Source organism: Muntiacus reevesi, chromosome 7 (assembly GCF_963930625.1).
Source record: "Muntiacus reevesi chromosome 7, mMunRee1.1, whole genome shotgun sequence".
Taxonomy (NCBI): Eukaryota; Metazoa; Chordata; class Mammalia; order Artiodactyla; family Cervidae; genus Muntiacus; species Muntiacus reevesi.
In genome coordinates this window covers 24,017,026-24,034,184 of record NC_089255.1, presented here as the reverse complement: position 1 = coordinate 24,034,184, position 17,159 = coordinate 24,017,026, and the positions used below count along the sequence as shown (strand labels likewise).

The 17,159-nt window shown below is 40.6% G+C and overlaps 1 pseudogene; it reads left to right on the top strand.

Annotated features, from left to right (window-relative positions):
* Window positions 1-10,846: 10,846 nt before the first annotated feature.
* LOC136172558 (uncharacterized) lies at window positions 10,847-13,934 on the top strand (annotated as a pseudogene).
* The last annotated feature ends 3,225 nt before the right edge of the window (window positions 13,935-17,159 follow it).

Genomic DNA, 17,159 nt, shown 5'->3' with positions numbered 1-17,159 from the left:
GGAAACAAATTTATGGTTACCAAGGGGGAAGTAGGGGAGGGATAAATTAGGAGACTGGAATTGTCATATACACACTACTGCACATATAATATAGACAGATAACTAATCAGAAACCTACTGTAGGGCACAGGGAACTCTGCTCAATATTTTGTAAGGACCTACAAGGGAGTATAATTCTAAACAGAGTGGGTGTGCTGTGTGTGCACAACTGATTCACTTTGCTATACAGCGGAAACTGACACAGTAAATCAACTGTACTCCAGTAAAAGTTAATTTTAAAAAGTCTTAAATTTGTTTAACTCAAAAAATTTTACCATCCTAACAGACTTTTTTTAAACCATATTAATAATCTTAAGTGTATAATACAGTGATCATGTATTCCAGTGATCATGTATTCCAGTGGTCATGTATGTATGGACCGTGAAGAAAGCTTAGTGCCGAAGAATTGATGCTTTTGAACTGTGGTGTTGGAGAAGACTCTTGAGAGTCCCTTTGACAGCAAGGAGATCCAACCAGTCCATCCTAAAGGAGATCAGTCCTGGGTGTTCATTGGAAGGACTGATGCTAAAGCTGAAACTCCAATACTTTGGCCACCTCATGTGAAGAGTTGACTCATTGGAAAAGACCCTGATGCTGGGAGGGATTGGGAGCAGGAGGAGAAGGGGGCAACAGAGGAAGAGATGGCTGGATGGCATCACCGACTCGATGGGCATGAGTTTGAGTAAACTCCGGGAGTTGGTGATGGACAGAGAGGCCTGGTGTGCTGCAATTCATGGGGTTGCAAAGAGTCAGATATGACTGAGCAACTGAACTGAACTGAACTGAATACAGTGATATTAAATACATTTACATTATTATTAAACAGAAACATTATTCATCTCTAGAACTCTTTCCATGTTGAAAAATTGAAAATTTGTACTCATTAAAGAGTAGCTCCCCATTCCCCTGTCCCTCCAGCCCCTGGCCACTACTCTTCTACTCTCTCTGAGTTTGACTACTTCAGACAGCCTGTATAAGTGGAATCATGCAACACTGGTCATTTTGTGTCTTATTTCATTTATCATGATGTACTCAAGTTTCATCTATGTTGTAGCATGTTTTAGAATTTCTTTCCTTTTTAGGGTTGAATGATATTCTAGGGTAAGTATAGACCACATTTCATCTATCCATTCATTTGGTGATATTTTGGTTGGTTCCACCTTTTGACAGAAACATAGATATATAAATATCTCAGTATTTGGGGCATATACCAAAATTTCAATTTTTTGACATAATTAGGAGTGGAATTCCTGAATCATATGACATTTCTGTTTTTAAATTTTTGAGAAATATTTATCTTAGTTAATTTGAACAGCCATCCTCTAGACTACTTTATCACAAGCCAATTTCAAGGATTAGAGAAAGTGAGTGATCAGGAGCTGTGAATGAAATGTTGGTACTCTGGTGGTTCACCTAAACCTAGAAAAATTTGTCATCTTTGTCATAGTGCATTGCTCCTCAGGTGCCTAACAATTGATCTGAAAGGAATGGCCAAGGCAATACCTGGTGGTCAGCTCCTGAACTGCAGCTTGGATATTCTTTCCAATGTGTTGTGGTCCTCTTTTGGTGAAAGGGTCAAATCTGTGATGATTTAGTCACTTTTTATTGTTCAATGTGCAGAAATAAAGAAGAAAGTAGTTCACAGACTGTACTGTGTGCGTGTGTGCTCTGTTGCTTCAGTCATGTCCAGGCCTCTGTGACCCCGTGGACTGTAGCCTGCCAGGCTCCTCTGTCCATGGGATTATCCTGGCAAGAATACTGGAGTGGGTTGCCATTTCCTTCTCCGGGGGATCTTCCCAACTCGGGGATCCAACCTGCAGCTTCTGCATTGTAGGTGGGTTCTCTACCACTGAGCCACCAGGGAAGCCCCTGAAAATTATCCATAGTATAAAAAACAGGGAATCAGGTTTTGCTATCAGAGAGATTTCTATTCAAAATTATTAGCTTGGCCACAAACTTTCTAGACATTTGTGAGCCTTGTTTTATTATATAAAATGGGAGAGTAATATATTCTTTGGCATTTTATTGTGGCAAGTTATCAATAGTGTAGTTACAGGGGCTGACAAGTAGCAGTTGATTAATTAACGAGAATAACCTCAATAGATGCAGAAAAAGCATTTGAGATAATTCAGCATCCATTCCTGTTCAAAAACTTCCAGAAAATTAAGACCTAAGGAATTTCCTCAACTTGATAAAAAGCCTCTACAAAAACTACATCAAACATCATATTTGATGGTGAAAGAATGAATGCTTCCCCCCCTAATTTCAGCACTAGGGGAAGAATTTTTGCTCTCACTGTTTGTACTTAGTGTTTTACTAGGGATTCTAGCCAGTGTAAAAAGGCAAGAGAAAGAAGCAAAAAAACACAATTTGAAAGGGAAGACATGAACCTGTCTTTAGTCACAGACAGCATAATTATCTTAGTATAAAGTCCAAGGGAATCTACAAAAAACCACCAGAGAAAATAAGAAAGTTAAAGTCAAATAAACACCTACCATATGCTCCAGGGATTCCACTTCCAGATATTCACCCAAGAGAAAAATGAAAGCACATGTCTACTAAAAATGTGACAGAAAAAAGCTCAAAGCAACTTTGTTTGTAGCAGCCTCCAGCTAGAACTAACAGAAATGTTTGCTAATAGGTGACTAGATTAACAAATTGTTTTATATCTATGTAACGGAACACTTTTCATCAATACAAAGGAATGAACCGTTGATACTTACAACCATGAAAGAATCTTAATTATGCTGAGAGAAAGAAAGTAGACAAAAGAGTACAAATGATTCCATTTATATCATATAAAATATGCTTACTAATTCATGATGGAAGTGCTGCATGAAAATTGGAGTAGGAGGAGGGGAGAGGATTGAGAGAAGATTATAAAGAGATGTGAGGAAACTCTTTTGGGTGAAGCACTGTTCATTATCTCGCTTGGAATAATAGCTTCACAAATGTGTACATATGTCAAATCTTATTAGTTTATTTAAAATAAGTGCAGTATAGTTTTGTGAATGTTGTGTATTTATAAAACAATTAAAAATCCAAGTTTAGCAAATGTCTTTCTTCAATGTTGCATGAGTCTTCTAATGTGACCCCAACTCCAAATATTTCTCCTTTGTGTTCTCATTGTCCTATATAATTTTTTAAAGGTGTGGATAGTAGCTTTCTGTGTCCATGTGTTATACATTTATTTTCAACCCAGCATCATCCACACTTATTTTTCGCTTTCTGTTTAATGTGTTAAATTTTTTCAGAATTCCTTCCTAGCATAGTTTTGAGGCCATTTTTGACAACAGAGTTGGAAAATAAAGGAGAAAGGAAGGAATATGTGAACCCAAAGGAGAATCTGAGCCTGATTTTATTACTTAAATCTAGATCAGGGAAATTATCTGTATGTTTACTTTGGACTGATGAAGCTGCTTGATACAAATCTGTGGAGAGTGAGCTCCAGGAATCAGGCTGAGCTAAACTTCCATCTTTGAGTCTAGCGTGGGGCTTCCCCTGTGGCTTAGTGGTAAAGAATCTTCCTGCGATGCAGGAGATTCAGGAGTTGTGGGTTCAATTGCTCGGTCAGGAAGGTCCCTTGGAGGAGGGACCCTTGCCTGGAGAATGCCATGGACAGAGGAGCCTGGCAGGCTGCAGTCCATAGGATTGCAAAGAATTGGACACGACTGAAGCGGCTGAGCACCCATGCACGTTTGTCTAGGGATGCAAGGTTACAGAATTTTACAAAAGGTGCGCTCCACTCCAGAAATTCATCCTTGAGGATGTTTTGTTTATTTTATTTCTTCAAAAATGAATATTCATAAAAAGTAAGCTAAAGAAGTGCTTGTTTTTGCTGCTGCTTCTGCTGCTAAGTCTCTTCAGCCGTGTCCAACTCTGTGCGACCCCATAGATAGCAACCCACCAGGCTCCCCCATCCCTGGGATTCTCCAGGCAAGAACACTGGAGTGGGTTGCCATTTACTTCATAGCAAAAGACCAGTTTAAAAAATGGCATTTCTGCCTGATCATTGATGACCGTTTTGCTTCAGGACACTGATTACAAAAGAAATCTTATAAACCAGTATTGAACTAGCTGCAACAAAACCATCTGGGAGTTTTAAAAGTTATGAATTTCTAGGAATTCCCTGGTGGTCCAGTAGCTAGGAGCCTGTTCTTTCACTGCCAAGGGCCCTGGTTCCATCCCTGGGAGGGGAACTAAGATTCTACAAGCTGTGCAGTGGGGTCAAGGGAAAAATTACACTTCTTGGTCTCAACCCTGAAAAGTACAATTCATGAAGTTATAGTTGGAATTCCTGAATCTGTCATTTAAGATCAGTCACACATTGATTCTATTATTTGCTGTTGTATAAATATCAGCCATGTTTTTAATAATTTGAAAAGGTGGGAAAGAACAGAGTCCTAACTCGTGCTCCAGGCTTTTGACAGAAATCCACATTTTTAGGGTTCCCAACCCAATGGAGGAAAACTATTTGGTTTAAAGTTTGGCAACAAAATGTTGCAGATGGGTGTTGAGAGAATCAATCCTGAAGCTAGATTTTCATTAAGAGTATGGGGTTCTTCTTGGCTGATTCAGATAGATTAGCCATCTTATCTTGAAATCAGAGAAATAGTAGAATAAGATATTGATGTCAGATCATTCTATAAGGATTTGATAAATTCAGTTATGATAATTCTTTTGTTTTCGTATTTTAATGGTTTTGAAATTCAAGGTTATTTGGCTATTGATAGGATAGTGTGAATTTTTCCCCCTGAAAATATTTTATTAAAAAGTTAGCATTTCTTACAAATGGTATTATTTTAGGAATGATAAAATACTATATTTCAAGTAGTAGTGATTCCTCAATCAAAGACCCTTTATTCATTATTTTTGTTTGGTATAGCAACACTTAGTGAGCATGTAATAAATGTAAGTCACTGTTCTACAAATTGGAGTACAATGCTGAGAAATAGAGATTCATTCAATACTGACTTGACTTCTTATTACTTCCTCTGTAATCAGCCACAAAACCCTTTTCTGACAGTCAGTGGATTATAGGTTGGCCTACATGGATGCATGTGACTATAAAGCACTATGTTAAAGTGCTTAAGAAAATTGATATCTTCTCAGCTACAGAAATACCTGGGATGCTTTGTTAAAGAACTTCCATGTCAGGTAGTATCCTAAAAACAAAACAGACCTGAGAGGTGTTGACAGCTGTTGATCAGATTTCCAAGCCTCACCTGAAGACTGACATGTGTCTCATGGATACAGTCAAGGATAACATTTTTCTGATTTGCAGAGGAGACCAGGATACATGCATCATTTTTCTGTCCCTGTCCACCAGAGGGTGCAGATTCCTAACATAGACACATTTTCTGCGTGAAACTAAATTTCACTGTGACTTCAACATTTCTTCATCTTAAGAGTCAAGAACGTTATTCAGGAGATACTCTAGAAATGAACTCTTCTTCAGGCTTAGTGACCATAATACTCTTCCTGCTGGGTAAGCAAAATGCTTCTAAAAATGTGGATTCTTTCTTCTGTTATGTCACCAAAACTTTTAATCATAATTTTATCCCAGAGCTTTATGCCTGAGATCACACAGAACTGTTTTATTTTTCCCCAGGACAAACACGTGAAGACTCAGTGACCCAGTTAGGCGGCCAAGTGACTCTGACCATCAGTTGCACTTACTCAGCCACCGGGTACCAGACTCTTTTTTGGTATGTTCACTATTCAAGAGAAGGTCCACAGCTCCTCCTGAAAGCCACGAAGGACAGGGAGAAGGAAATCAGCAAAGAGTTTGAAGCCACATACCGCAGAAAATCAAAATCCCTCCACTTGAAGAAAGCCTCAGTCCAAGAGTCAGACTCAGTTGTGTACTACTGTGCTCTGAGTGACACAGAGAAGGAACTGCAGGGGGAGCTGACACGCACTCTGAGCAGCAGCGGGGCCTGGACGCGGAGCGTCTGACTGTCTGATCCACTCTGGGGCCCGGTGTGTGGTGTTCTGTCTCTCAGTCTCTGGCTGATACAAAACTCATACAAATGACTAGGGCCTGAGAACAAGACGTGAAGATTCCCCATACCCAGCTCTCATTAGTGAATTTGGCAAAAGAGCATGACACCAATAGTTCCTTGTCCAGGATTAAAGTAATTTCAGGGTAAAGTCACGTAAATAGTGATACTTGGGGGCCATTCAAAAAACGAACAAGAAGCATTGAGATGCTGCTGTAACTTGCAGAAAAATTTAGAGACCAGAAATATCAATTACATTTGAATAATTAGGGTGGATGACGCATTGTGTGTGTTTGTGTGTTCCAAAGTCATTCAGGGAGTGACGGTTGAAAATAGGAGGACTAAAAATATATAAGCAGAGACTACCTATGTTCTTTATCAGTGCCTGTATAATAATCAGTGATCACTTTCCAAACCCAGCAGAAAATTGGAAGTTAGCCATTGATGAATTGAGCAATGGCACGTGTAAGTAAGAAAGCCAAAATAATTAAAAACTTTAAATATAATAAGTATTCACTTTAGGGAAATAAAATATTATTTAAGAAAGTAACATACCCACAATATTTGTGATTCAACTAAATTTTCTTCTAGATAAGTTTTATCACCAATAGTCATGATTAGGCAGAATACCTGTTTTCCCTAAACTTTGTGAATTAGTGAGGTTTTGGACTTTTGCTTATCAGTTAGGCTTTAATTTTCTTTTTAATTATTTAAAGTTTATGAATGAGGCAAAACTTCATTTCATTTAAAAGTTATTTACATCTTTTTGTGTAAGTTTTCTATTCACGTGTCTTACACTTCCCTGTTGTGTTATGGGGCTTCCTAGATGGTTCAGTGGGAAGGAAATGAGGGCCCAGTCTCTGAGTCCAGAAGAGGCCCTGGAGACGGACATGGCAGCCACTCCAACATTCCTGCCTGGGAAACCCCTGGACAGAGGAGTCTGGTGGGCTGTGGTCCACAGGGTGTCTGAGAGTCAGATGTGACCTAGCAACTAAAACAACACCTGTGTTAGAGTCATTTAAATATAGATTTGAAAGAGCATTCTCTGTTAAGAAAGTTGTCATAAAACTGTCATATGTGTCTTTTAAAAAGTTTAATACAATCTTTTTGACTTTGTTCATATTTGCTATGCAGAATTTTTAAAATAGTATGTAGTAAATTTATGAAAATTTTCTTTTATGGATTCTGAGTTATATATTTCATGCTTCAAAATCTGTAGCACCTTAAATCATAAAATTTTATCTCATAATTTCTTTAATTTCTCTAAGATTAGTTTTGTCTTTAAATTTGCATGTGTGTGTGTATGTGAGTTGAGATTGAGGTTAGAGCTAACTGTTTTTCTCAGTTTTTGTTTATTTTCAGGCAGCTATCCAGGTTCAACATCTTGAATGGCTCATTTTTCTTCTGATTTTTAAATACTATATTTGCCTTTTTTCCTATCTCTTTCATTTTTCCTTATTAAGATTTTCAACCTAGGCATTCTCTTCTATTCAATATTTATATTTCAATATTAGCAATGCTTTTTGCCAGTTGCTTACTGGATATGTAAGGAATACATGTCCAGTCAACTTCAAGCCTGTGCTAGAAATATAGAGAAAACAATGTGTCTGGGAGAGATGCCATTGGAGAAGCAAGGAGAGATAAATCCACTCCATTGCATCACAGGATGGGTATGAAGTGTGATCTCAGGCAATGGAAACTATCTACCTGTGTTCCCAGCTTTGTCAGTTGGGGACCCAGGTGAAATTGCTAAAAACATGTTCACAATTAGTCTACACAAGGATGGGAGGTGGACAATCAACACTGGAGAACAACAACAATCTTGTGTCATCTGTCTTCTTGAAGAAGAGGATTTAAATAATGAGCACTGGGATTTAGAGTTTGGAAGAATCACATCTACTTGAAATGCCTTGAAATCTGCAGCTGCCTCAGTGTTTTGAACTCTGTCATTGCTTTGTAGGACGTTTTTGAATTTTTTTTTTCTGTTGCCACATTGATTTTTGATGAAGTTTGTAAAAATCTACTTTAGTAACTATCCTTTCTTCTGTTGGGGATGTTGTTGAAAATTGAGTACTGTATTTCAAACATCTTGCCCCTAGTTTAAGCAGAACAGGTATGGGCAGCTCTGTGGTCTAAGGTTTTTTCCTTCTCTCTCTTCTTACTCTCCTGCTCCCTTCACCTCACTCCTCTCTTCTCTTCTCTCAGCTCTTCTGCTCTTGATTTTCCTGGACTGATTCTGTCTTCATCCTTTTCTGTAGTAATCGTTTCTAATCAACCATTTCTCTGAGCCATCAATGTTTAAAACCAATTTTATTGTGAAATATAACAAATGTTCACAAAAGTATGTAAAACCCACAATATATATTATTTAGGTACATACAAATTTGAGACTACGGGTTTTTGCTTATGAAATTTCTTTATTAATTTTAAAAGTTCTCTGCATTAGGGTTCCCCAGAGAAACAGAACCAATAGGAATAATCTAATGTCCATGTGTCTTCATCTCTAAAATCCTATTCTGAAGGCCTAGTTTGTTATACAAGGGGATAATATGTTAGCTTTTTAAGGTAAGTGTTTATCTGATATATCTTTTGCCATTCTTCTGCTTTCAAAATCTTTGGGCATTATATTTCAAGTTTGGAATAAATCCTCATATATCCACACTCTCAAGTGTTTCTTGGTTTCCTATTTCACTGAGAAAATAGAAGCAATAAGAACATTTTCACAAGCTTCTACACTTAGCACTTTTTAAGGTAATTCACAGATTTCCATTTCTTTCAGTTGGTTACTGGAAATTTATTTCCTGCCTTTGATTGTATCATGTTTTCTCGACTCTTTATGCATCTTGTAGATTTGCTTTGTCGTGTGAGCTTTTGAAGCAGCAGGTACCTCTCCCAGTATTTATGGTCTGGTCTTGACTAGAAGAGACCTTCCTCAATCAGCAGTGCTAAATATGAGGCAAGATAGAGACCAGTCCCTTTGGGAGTGTACTCCTGAGTACCGGTTTTTTTCCTATCCTTTCATTTGGAGGAAACACCTCAGTTCTAGCCTTCCTCCACCTTGCAGATCAGTACTAGCTGTAATAACACACCATTCTTTCTCCCTTTGCTGCTAGCTGTTCCAGTGAACAAGCCCTGCCACTCATTCAGTGCTAAGTATGACCTGAAGTAAGCAGAAACTGGCTCCATGAGGGTGCTTTGCATTATCTGGCATAAGGCCCCCTTCACTCTGTGTGGGGTTAAAACCAGATCTGCACTGATTCCCAGTCTTGCAGGGCAGTGCTAGTTGTAGAACCACACTCTCCCTTTCCTTGTTCCTTACTATCCCAAGGGACCAGGCTCTGCTCCATCCTGAACAGGGGGAGATAGAAACCACTCCTACTCTGAAATGCTAGGAGTAAGGCCAGTTACTTCTCATCCCCCCATTTGCTCTCTTTTCCCCTTTGGAGGAAGAACCTCAGTTCTGCTCTCCCAAGTTCACAGAGCAGGACTGGCAGCAAAAGAGACGTCCTGCATTTTCCTTTGTTCCTTGGTGTCCCAAGGGATTGCTCTCTGCCTGTCATACTGGGCCGGAGGTAAGATAGAAAACCAGCCACAGAGGGGGCCCTGAGAGGACTGAAGGTCGGGTGCAAGCTCCAATATCACTCCCCTCCCCCATGGGGGACACGATGGGCACAGGCTATCTTTTCGGTACTGAGCTGAGTCCATCTGAGGAACTGATGTGGGTGGAGTGAAGTTGCTCTTCTCTCCCCTGTAAATGTGACTGCTCTCAGTTTGTTCTTCTAGGAGTACATTTACTTTTAGCTGGTTCTGCGTTGTCCTTCAAGGTATATTGTTGCTGATATCATTGTTAAGTCCTTGTCTGTGGAGGAAAGAGAGGTAGGGCTTCCTCCTTTGCCATGACTCTGATAGTCCACATCATGTCTTTGAAATCTTTCAAAAATGTCAGGAAAGTGTTACCATATGTATTTTCAGATGAGAAAACTGAGGCTTAACTCTTCTATCCAATAAGTCAGAAATCATACTGGAGTTTTTAAACGTATGTTTTATGTACTAACCTACTCTGTTTACAGAGACTTACAGGGGCTTATATTCAGTATTATGTTTGAAATAGTGAAAAGGAAACCTAGCAAGAAGCCCAACCCAAGGTTCTGAGCAACCACAGCTCTGACCCCAAGATGCCAGTATTTGCCTTGGCCCCGCCTGTGGGTATGACTGAGTATGAAGCACAAAATCTGGTCTTTCGCTCAATAGGGATGTAGTCTCTGATTGGCTAAGCACAATCCCTGAGAATCCTTTGTTCATGTAAATAAATAAAAGGTTTTGAATAGACTAGTCAGTTTTGGGGGACAGCCCAGTGCAGAAGAATGGAGATGCACGCGAGATCCTCCCTGGTGGTTCTGTGGCTTCATTTCTATTGTAAGTTAATGAAGAGTTTTAGTCAGGTTGACACAGTAAGTCCGGGGAATATTTTTTAAAGTTTTCAAAAAGGTGTACCACATGTATTGCTTTGGGGTAGGAGGAGAGAAGAATTTGGGGCCATGTTATGGTTCAGCTGGGATTCATTCTGGAGAGAAGTAAGAGATGCAAATTAGAGAGCAATAAAAATGGGTGAGCTGTCTCTCAGATCTCTCTTTGCTTTTTGGACAGGTGTGAGTGGCAAAAACCAAGTGGAACAGAGTCCTCCAGCCCTGGTGGTCCTGGAGGGAGAGAGTTGCACATTTCAATGCAATTATACAGTGAGCCCCTTTAACAACCTAAGGTGGTACACACAGGACACTGGGAGAGGTCCTGTTCCCCTGATAACCATGACTTACAGTGACAACAAAAAGTCAAATGGACGGTACACAGCGACTGTGGATGCAACTGCCAAGCTCAGCTCCCTGCACCTCACCGCTGCCCAGCTCAGTGACCCAGCCTTCTACATCTGTGTGGTGGGCGCACCATGATCCCCAGGCACTTGCACTGTGTACCCAAACCTGCACCTGGAGGTTGTCAAGGAGCAGTTTTTGAAATGTTGTGTGTAATTTCAAAGTGAGCTAGCGCTTCTCTTTCAGACATGGCTGAATTTGAACTTGAGTCTAGGTATCTACTAACATAGAGGTATCTTCACTCAACACAGAAAGTTACTGCTCACCTGGTTATTCTCAAGGATAAGACCATCATATTGCATTACTACCCTGTAGTAGATGATAATTTTGATTAAAAGAGAGAGGTCAGCTCTGTGTGGGGTACAGCAACTAGTAGAATGTCGACTGAGTATAAAAGCAAAATGTTTATGAAGCTGATGACAATATTTGGTAAGACCGCTAATGTCGTTTGTGTTTGTTTTCTTTATCTCACAGGCATTATGCACAGAAAATGACAATACCTTCCTTCTTGTATAATTTAATGTAGATTGTAAGAAGAATCCAAACAAGATTTATGAAGCAGGGTCCGGATGTAAGATAATTATCCTGAGCTACAGTGTCACTAACTAAAGTCATATATATCAGCTCACTGAGCAGGTTTTTGCACTGACAGGAGGGAAAAGAATCTTACGAGGTTTTCCTCAGAGAGGGTTGATTTTAGTTATTCAATTTTTATAACTTGTACATGGTAGATGCTCAAGAACTTTATTTAAGTAGAAAGGGAAGAGAAAAATCTAGGAAATGAATAGTAGGTGTATCTCTCCAACTACTCTGCAAGTCCTCTGCACTTGATCTTGATGTGGTCCTCTCTCCATGTTACCCCTTCAGAGATCAGAAGATGCTGGGTGAGTGTGTGCACAGGGCGTGGATCTAATTTCTGATTTGCTGAGGAGTCTTTCAGTTTCCTGTGACAGTGGATTCATGAATATGCACTCAGATAAACAAGTTGTTTGACCTGGTAGTGTCTGAGAGCTTGCAGATTCCAACCTGAGTTCTTTCCATTGAGATTCCTGAATCCCTAATAAAACAAATAAACAGAAGACAGCTGAATACCACACACATGCCTCTGGAATGAAGAGTGCCTGGTTAATATATTCAGCATCTAAACTTAACATTCTAAACAAAATACTTAGTTGAATTAAAACAACTATGTGACAAGAAGGAAAATGATAGTGATTGTGTTTCAAGAACCAGAGTACCTAATTAAGGTCACCTGTGCCTCATGAGGCCAAAGGTGTAAGGTTGCTGTCACCCAGGATGATCCAACTCCTCCCTCCATGCCCCCACCACTCTTTTGCCCTTATCTCTCTCTCTTTCTCTCTTTTTTGTTAACATTCCTGCCCTCTGGTACACAGGTCCACAAATTTTAGGTATTTCAGGATCTCTGTTCTCCTATTCTGTCTCAATCCCACAGTGAGACAGCTGCACTATTTTTGGTAAATCCCTCATGCACTGGTGCCTAGAAACAGCCTCCATGAAGTAAGTTGGGCAATGTTTGTGGTCATCTCATATGTTTTCCTTATCTCTGTGCTACCTGATGTTTAAGGTCCAAAAATAGTTTTCTAGTTGGAAGATCAACTCTACCGTTATCAATGAAAAAGAAGTCACGTATTTTACTTTTATTGTGTTTTACAAATCTGTCATTCCATGATAAATCAGGATAATAACCTTATCATTTAACTACACATTATTTGACACCTGCCTTAGATAAAATTTTCTCCATGGCATGTTGACAGAGTCCACATGAATATAACTACTTCGGAGAAATTACTTGGGGAGAGGAGGAAGCACTTTCCACACAGAGGGATCCTTCTCTGACCCGTGGGAATCGGAGACTTACGCGAGGAAGAATCCTCTGACTATTCCATCTAGAAATTGTAACTGGGCTTTCTTGTGAAACTAGAGATAGCTGTGCCATGAAAAAAATTATGGAAGTAATAATAGAGCATTTCCCTAAGCACGCTTATGTTTAGGGCTCTCTTCTTAGGGTCCTGTCCCATTCTCCTGCATGTAACCCCACAAGCTGTTATCAGGAGGAATAGGTGACTCGACTGTGGTGCAATTCTCACGACCACCACCAGAGGGCGGGGCTTTCTTCAGATGCGGTTCCTTGTTGTGTTCAGGAGCTGGTTTCACTTGCCTACTTTGCAGCCACAAGACAGAATATTGCTGCTGTGCAGAAAGGGGCTCTCCGTTGCTGAGTGAGGAGATTTTGTAATATCCAGATGGAGACTAGATTCGTTAGACTGGTGTATTCCAGGGAACAAGGACCGTTTTTTTTGCATACATGGCACTCAGTCACTCACTCAGTTCTTCTGGTCATCTTAATATTCAGTAAGTAGCATTTTATTAAATGTTAATGATTTTTCACTTTCTTATAACTATAGGTAAGTTTTATTTTTCTTCTCTGGCTGAAAACTCCTCTCCTGTACATTTCTATCATAACAAAGTTATTTTCTTGTAGGAGGGACCAATGGTGACTCAGTGAACCAGACAGAAGGCCCAGTGACTGTCTCAGAGGGGGCTCTCATGACCCTGAACTGCACTTACCAGACTGCTGATTTTACTCCCTATCTTTTCTGGTACATCCAGCATCTCAACAAAGCTCCTAAACTCCTCCTGAATGGCTTAACAGCAGACAAGAAGGTAGAGCATGAAGGTTTTCAGGCCACTCTTGTTAAGAGGGACAGCTCCTTCCACCTGCAGAAACAGGCAGTGCAAACATCAGACTCGGCTGTGTACTACTGCGCTCTGAGGGACACAGTGATGGAGGGCTGCAGGGGGAGCTGAGCGCAAACCCAGATGCAGATGGGGCTTCGGCGTGGGCAGATCCAGAAGGGGGTGTTGTTTCTCTCTGCAGTGTGCTATGCTAGAGGTCTTGTCAAATCTCTTCCAGTTCTGCTCCTCAGAGCCAATTGGACCTAGGAATTCTTGGGTTGCCCTACAGAGAGGAATCTGGGGCAGGACAGTTCAAAAAGTAACCTAAGTGCTTTTCTCCAGAAATGCCTGTTTTTAGCCCATCCACAATCCCCCAGATGGCATAGAATCCCTTGAAGTGACATTAATTCTTCAATGACAGTTCAGAAATATGCTGAAATATTTTACAATGTGTTAATGAAAATTCCAAGGCACATTGTTAATGGATGGCTGTGCGACCTGGAAGCTAGTCTCTGGTTTTTAAAATTCAGGCCAAGATTGTGTATCCTGCTGAGTTTCACCTGCAGACACTCCATCTTCAGTTACTGAAGCTTTATTCTCTCTTTCCTTGACTTTTCCATCCCTTCTAGTTGCTCCAGAAATGTTGCTGCCTAAGTAAGTTACAGGAGGAGAACTTCCTGAAAAGATATTCCTTCTGTTGATGGTCATGTGGATCAGAGCAGACAACTCTGTAAATATTACAGGTGTTGTGTGTATTGTTTGTATTCAAACTGGGTACAAGATATTCTCTTTGCTAATAACCTCATCTCAGGGAAATGAATGCCAAAGAATGTTCACATTATCGTACAATTCACTCATTTCACATGCTAGCAAGATTATGCTCAAAATTCTTCAAGCTATGCTTCAGCAGTACGTGAACCAAGAACTTCAGATGTACAAGCTGAGTTTAGAAAAGGCAGAGGAACCAGAGATCAAATTACCAACAGCCTCTGGATCACTAAAAAAGCAAGGGAATTAAAAAAAGTCTACTTCTGCTTCATTGACTATGCTAAATCCTTTGACTGTGTGGATCATGACAGACTGTGGAAAATTCTTAAAGAGATGGGGATACCCAAGAAACCTGTATGCAGGACAAGAAGCAACAGTTAGTACTGAACATGGAACAATGGACTGGTTTAAATTTGGAAAAGAAATACATCAAGGCTATATATTGTCACTCTGCTTATTTAACTTATATGTGGAAGTACATCAGGTGAAATGCAGGGCCGGATGACTCAAAAGCTGGAATCAAGATTGCCAGGAGAAATATCAACAACCTCAGATATGCAGATGATACCACTCTAATGGCAGAAAGCAAAGAGAAACTAAAGAGCCTCTTGATGAGGGTGAAAGAGGAGTGTGAAAAAACTGGAATAAAACTCAACATTCAAAAAACTGAGATTATGACATCTGGTCCCATCACTTTATGGCAAATAGATGGGGGGAAGGTGGAAACAATGACAGTGTTTACTTTCTTGGTTTCCAAAGTCACTGCAGATGGTGACTGCATTCATAAAATTAAAAGACTTTTGATCCTTGGAAGAAGAGATATGACAAACCTAGACAGTGTATTAAAAAGCAGAGACATTACTTTACCGACAATGGTCCCTATAGTCAGAGCTATGATTTACTCAGTAATCATGGATGGATGTGAAAGTTGGACCATAGAGAAGGCTAAGCGCTGAAGAATTGATGCTTTTGAACTGTGGTTTTGGAGAAGATTCTTCAGAGTCTCTTGGACTGCAAGGTCGTCAACGCAGTCTATTCTAAAGGATATCAACCCTGAACTTTCCTTGGAAAGGCTGATGCTGAAGCTGAAGTTCCAATATTTAGGCCACCTGGTATGAAGAACCGATTCACTGGAGAAGACCCTGATGCTGGGAAAGATTGAGGTGACAGAGGATAAGATGGTTGGATGGCATCATTGACTCAATGGACAGGAGTTTGAGCAAATCCTGGGGGCTCGTGAAGGACAGGGAAGCCTGATGTGCTGCAGTTCCTGGGGTTGTAAAGAGTCAGACATGACCTAGGGACTGAACAACAGCAAAAGCAGGGAATATCGATTCATCAGTCAGTCATACTTCAGACACGTGGGGAAAGTCTTTATGTTCTCTAAAAATAGGCTATCTTGACAGTGGAGTGGGCTTTTCACCTGCTCAGGAGATTAGGAGAAATTACCACCCACTCAGCGAGCAGGAGCATCTCCACACTCCTCTGCTCATGAGCGGAATGCGGAGCCACTCTGGTCTCCGCTCTGTGTCCCTGCTACAATCGTGCCCACTGCACAGAGTCCCCTCATCTTCTCAGGCTGAACTCCTGTCTGCAACTTCCGGGAGCAGACTTTCTGGTGAACAGTGGTGGGCGCAGCAGGTGGGCAGAGATGGATGTTTTACTGCTGGGCAGTCTGTGAGGTGTGGCCAGGATACTGAATCCTTGTCATTTCAAAATTTACAGGCCTGTGTGTATTGTGTCTGGTGCTCAGTTGCTAACTGACATCCAACTCTTTGCCATCCTGTGGACTGTAGCTGCCAGGCTCCCTTGTCTGTGGAATTTTCCAGGCAAGAATATTGGAGTGGGTTGCTATCTTCTCCTCTAGGGGATCTTCCTGACACAGGGATCAAACTCTCATCTCCTCAATTGGCAGGCAGATTCTTTACTGCTGAGCTACTGGGGAAACCCAATTTATAGACACAACTACTTAAATGCAGAGTGTAATAGTTACAGAAGTTTTATGGTCTTGGCAGATGCACTCACCATCGTCACTTAGGGGGATCTGGACACCCACCTGAAGGTGAGCACTGCCTTCCTCCCTGACATCCCAGAGTCCTGCATGCTGGGTGCTGGCCCCCTGTGCCCTGGGGGTTCAGCATCTTAATAAGAGGCCTAGAAATGGAGAGGGAGATGAAAGAACAAAAATAAATCTTAACGGTAGGGAAAAAAGTATTCTAGCAAGTTTAATTTCCCTGGTAGTAACTGCATCAGCTCTCCATTCCAGTCTGATCCCTCATTTCATGTATTGGAGTCCAGGCTAGTGGGAGTACAGACAGGGCATAGGATTTTTTTTTTTTTTTTTTTTTTTTTTTTGCTTACCTGCTTCTCAATCAACTGAAAGCAATTTGAGATAGGAATTGTATCTGATTTTGGTTTCCACATTGCAGACACCCCTGTAAATTTCCAGAATGAATGCTGGAAGCTAGGGATTCCTGAAAGTGCACAAGAGTTTAAGAGAATCTAGGTGATCTGCTGAGCCAGAGAGTCCTGCCAGCATGATAACTTCAACTCAAGATTCTAAGTATAGGTGGAGGGTTTGTTCAGTGAGTAGGACTCTGCATTCACATTGCTGGAGGCCCAGGTTCGATCCCTGGTCAGGGAACTAGATCCGACAAGCCTAAACCAAGACCTGGCACAGACAAAAACAAACAAAAAGAACAACTCGGCGAACAGGTGTGCCTTAAAAATGATCCCAGTTTTGGTAAGAACTAACACAGTTCATTTTAACTAGCGAGAAAATCTC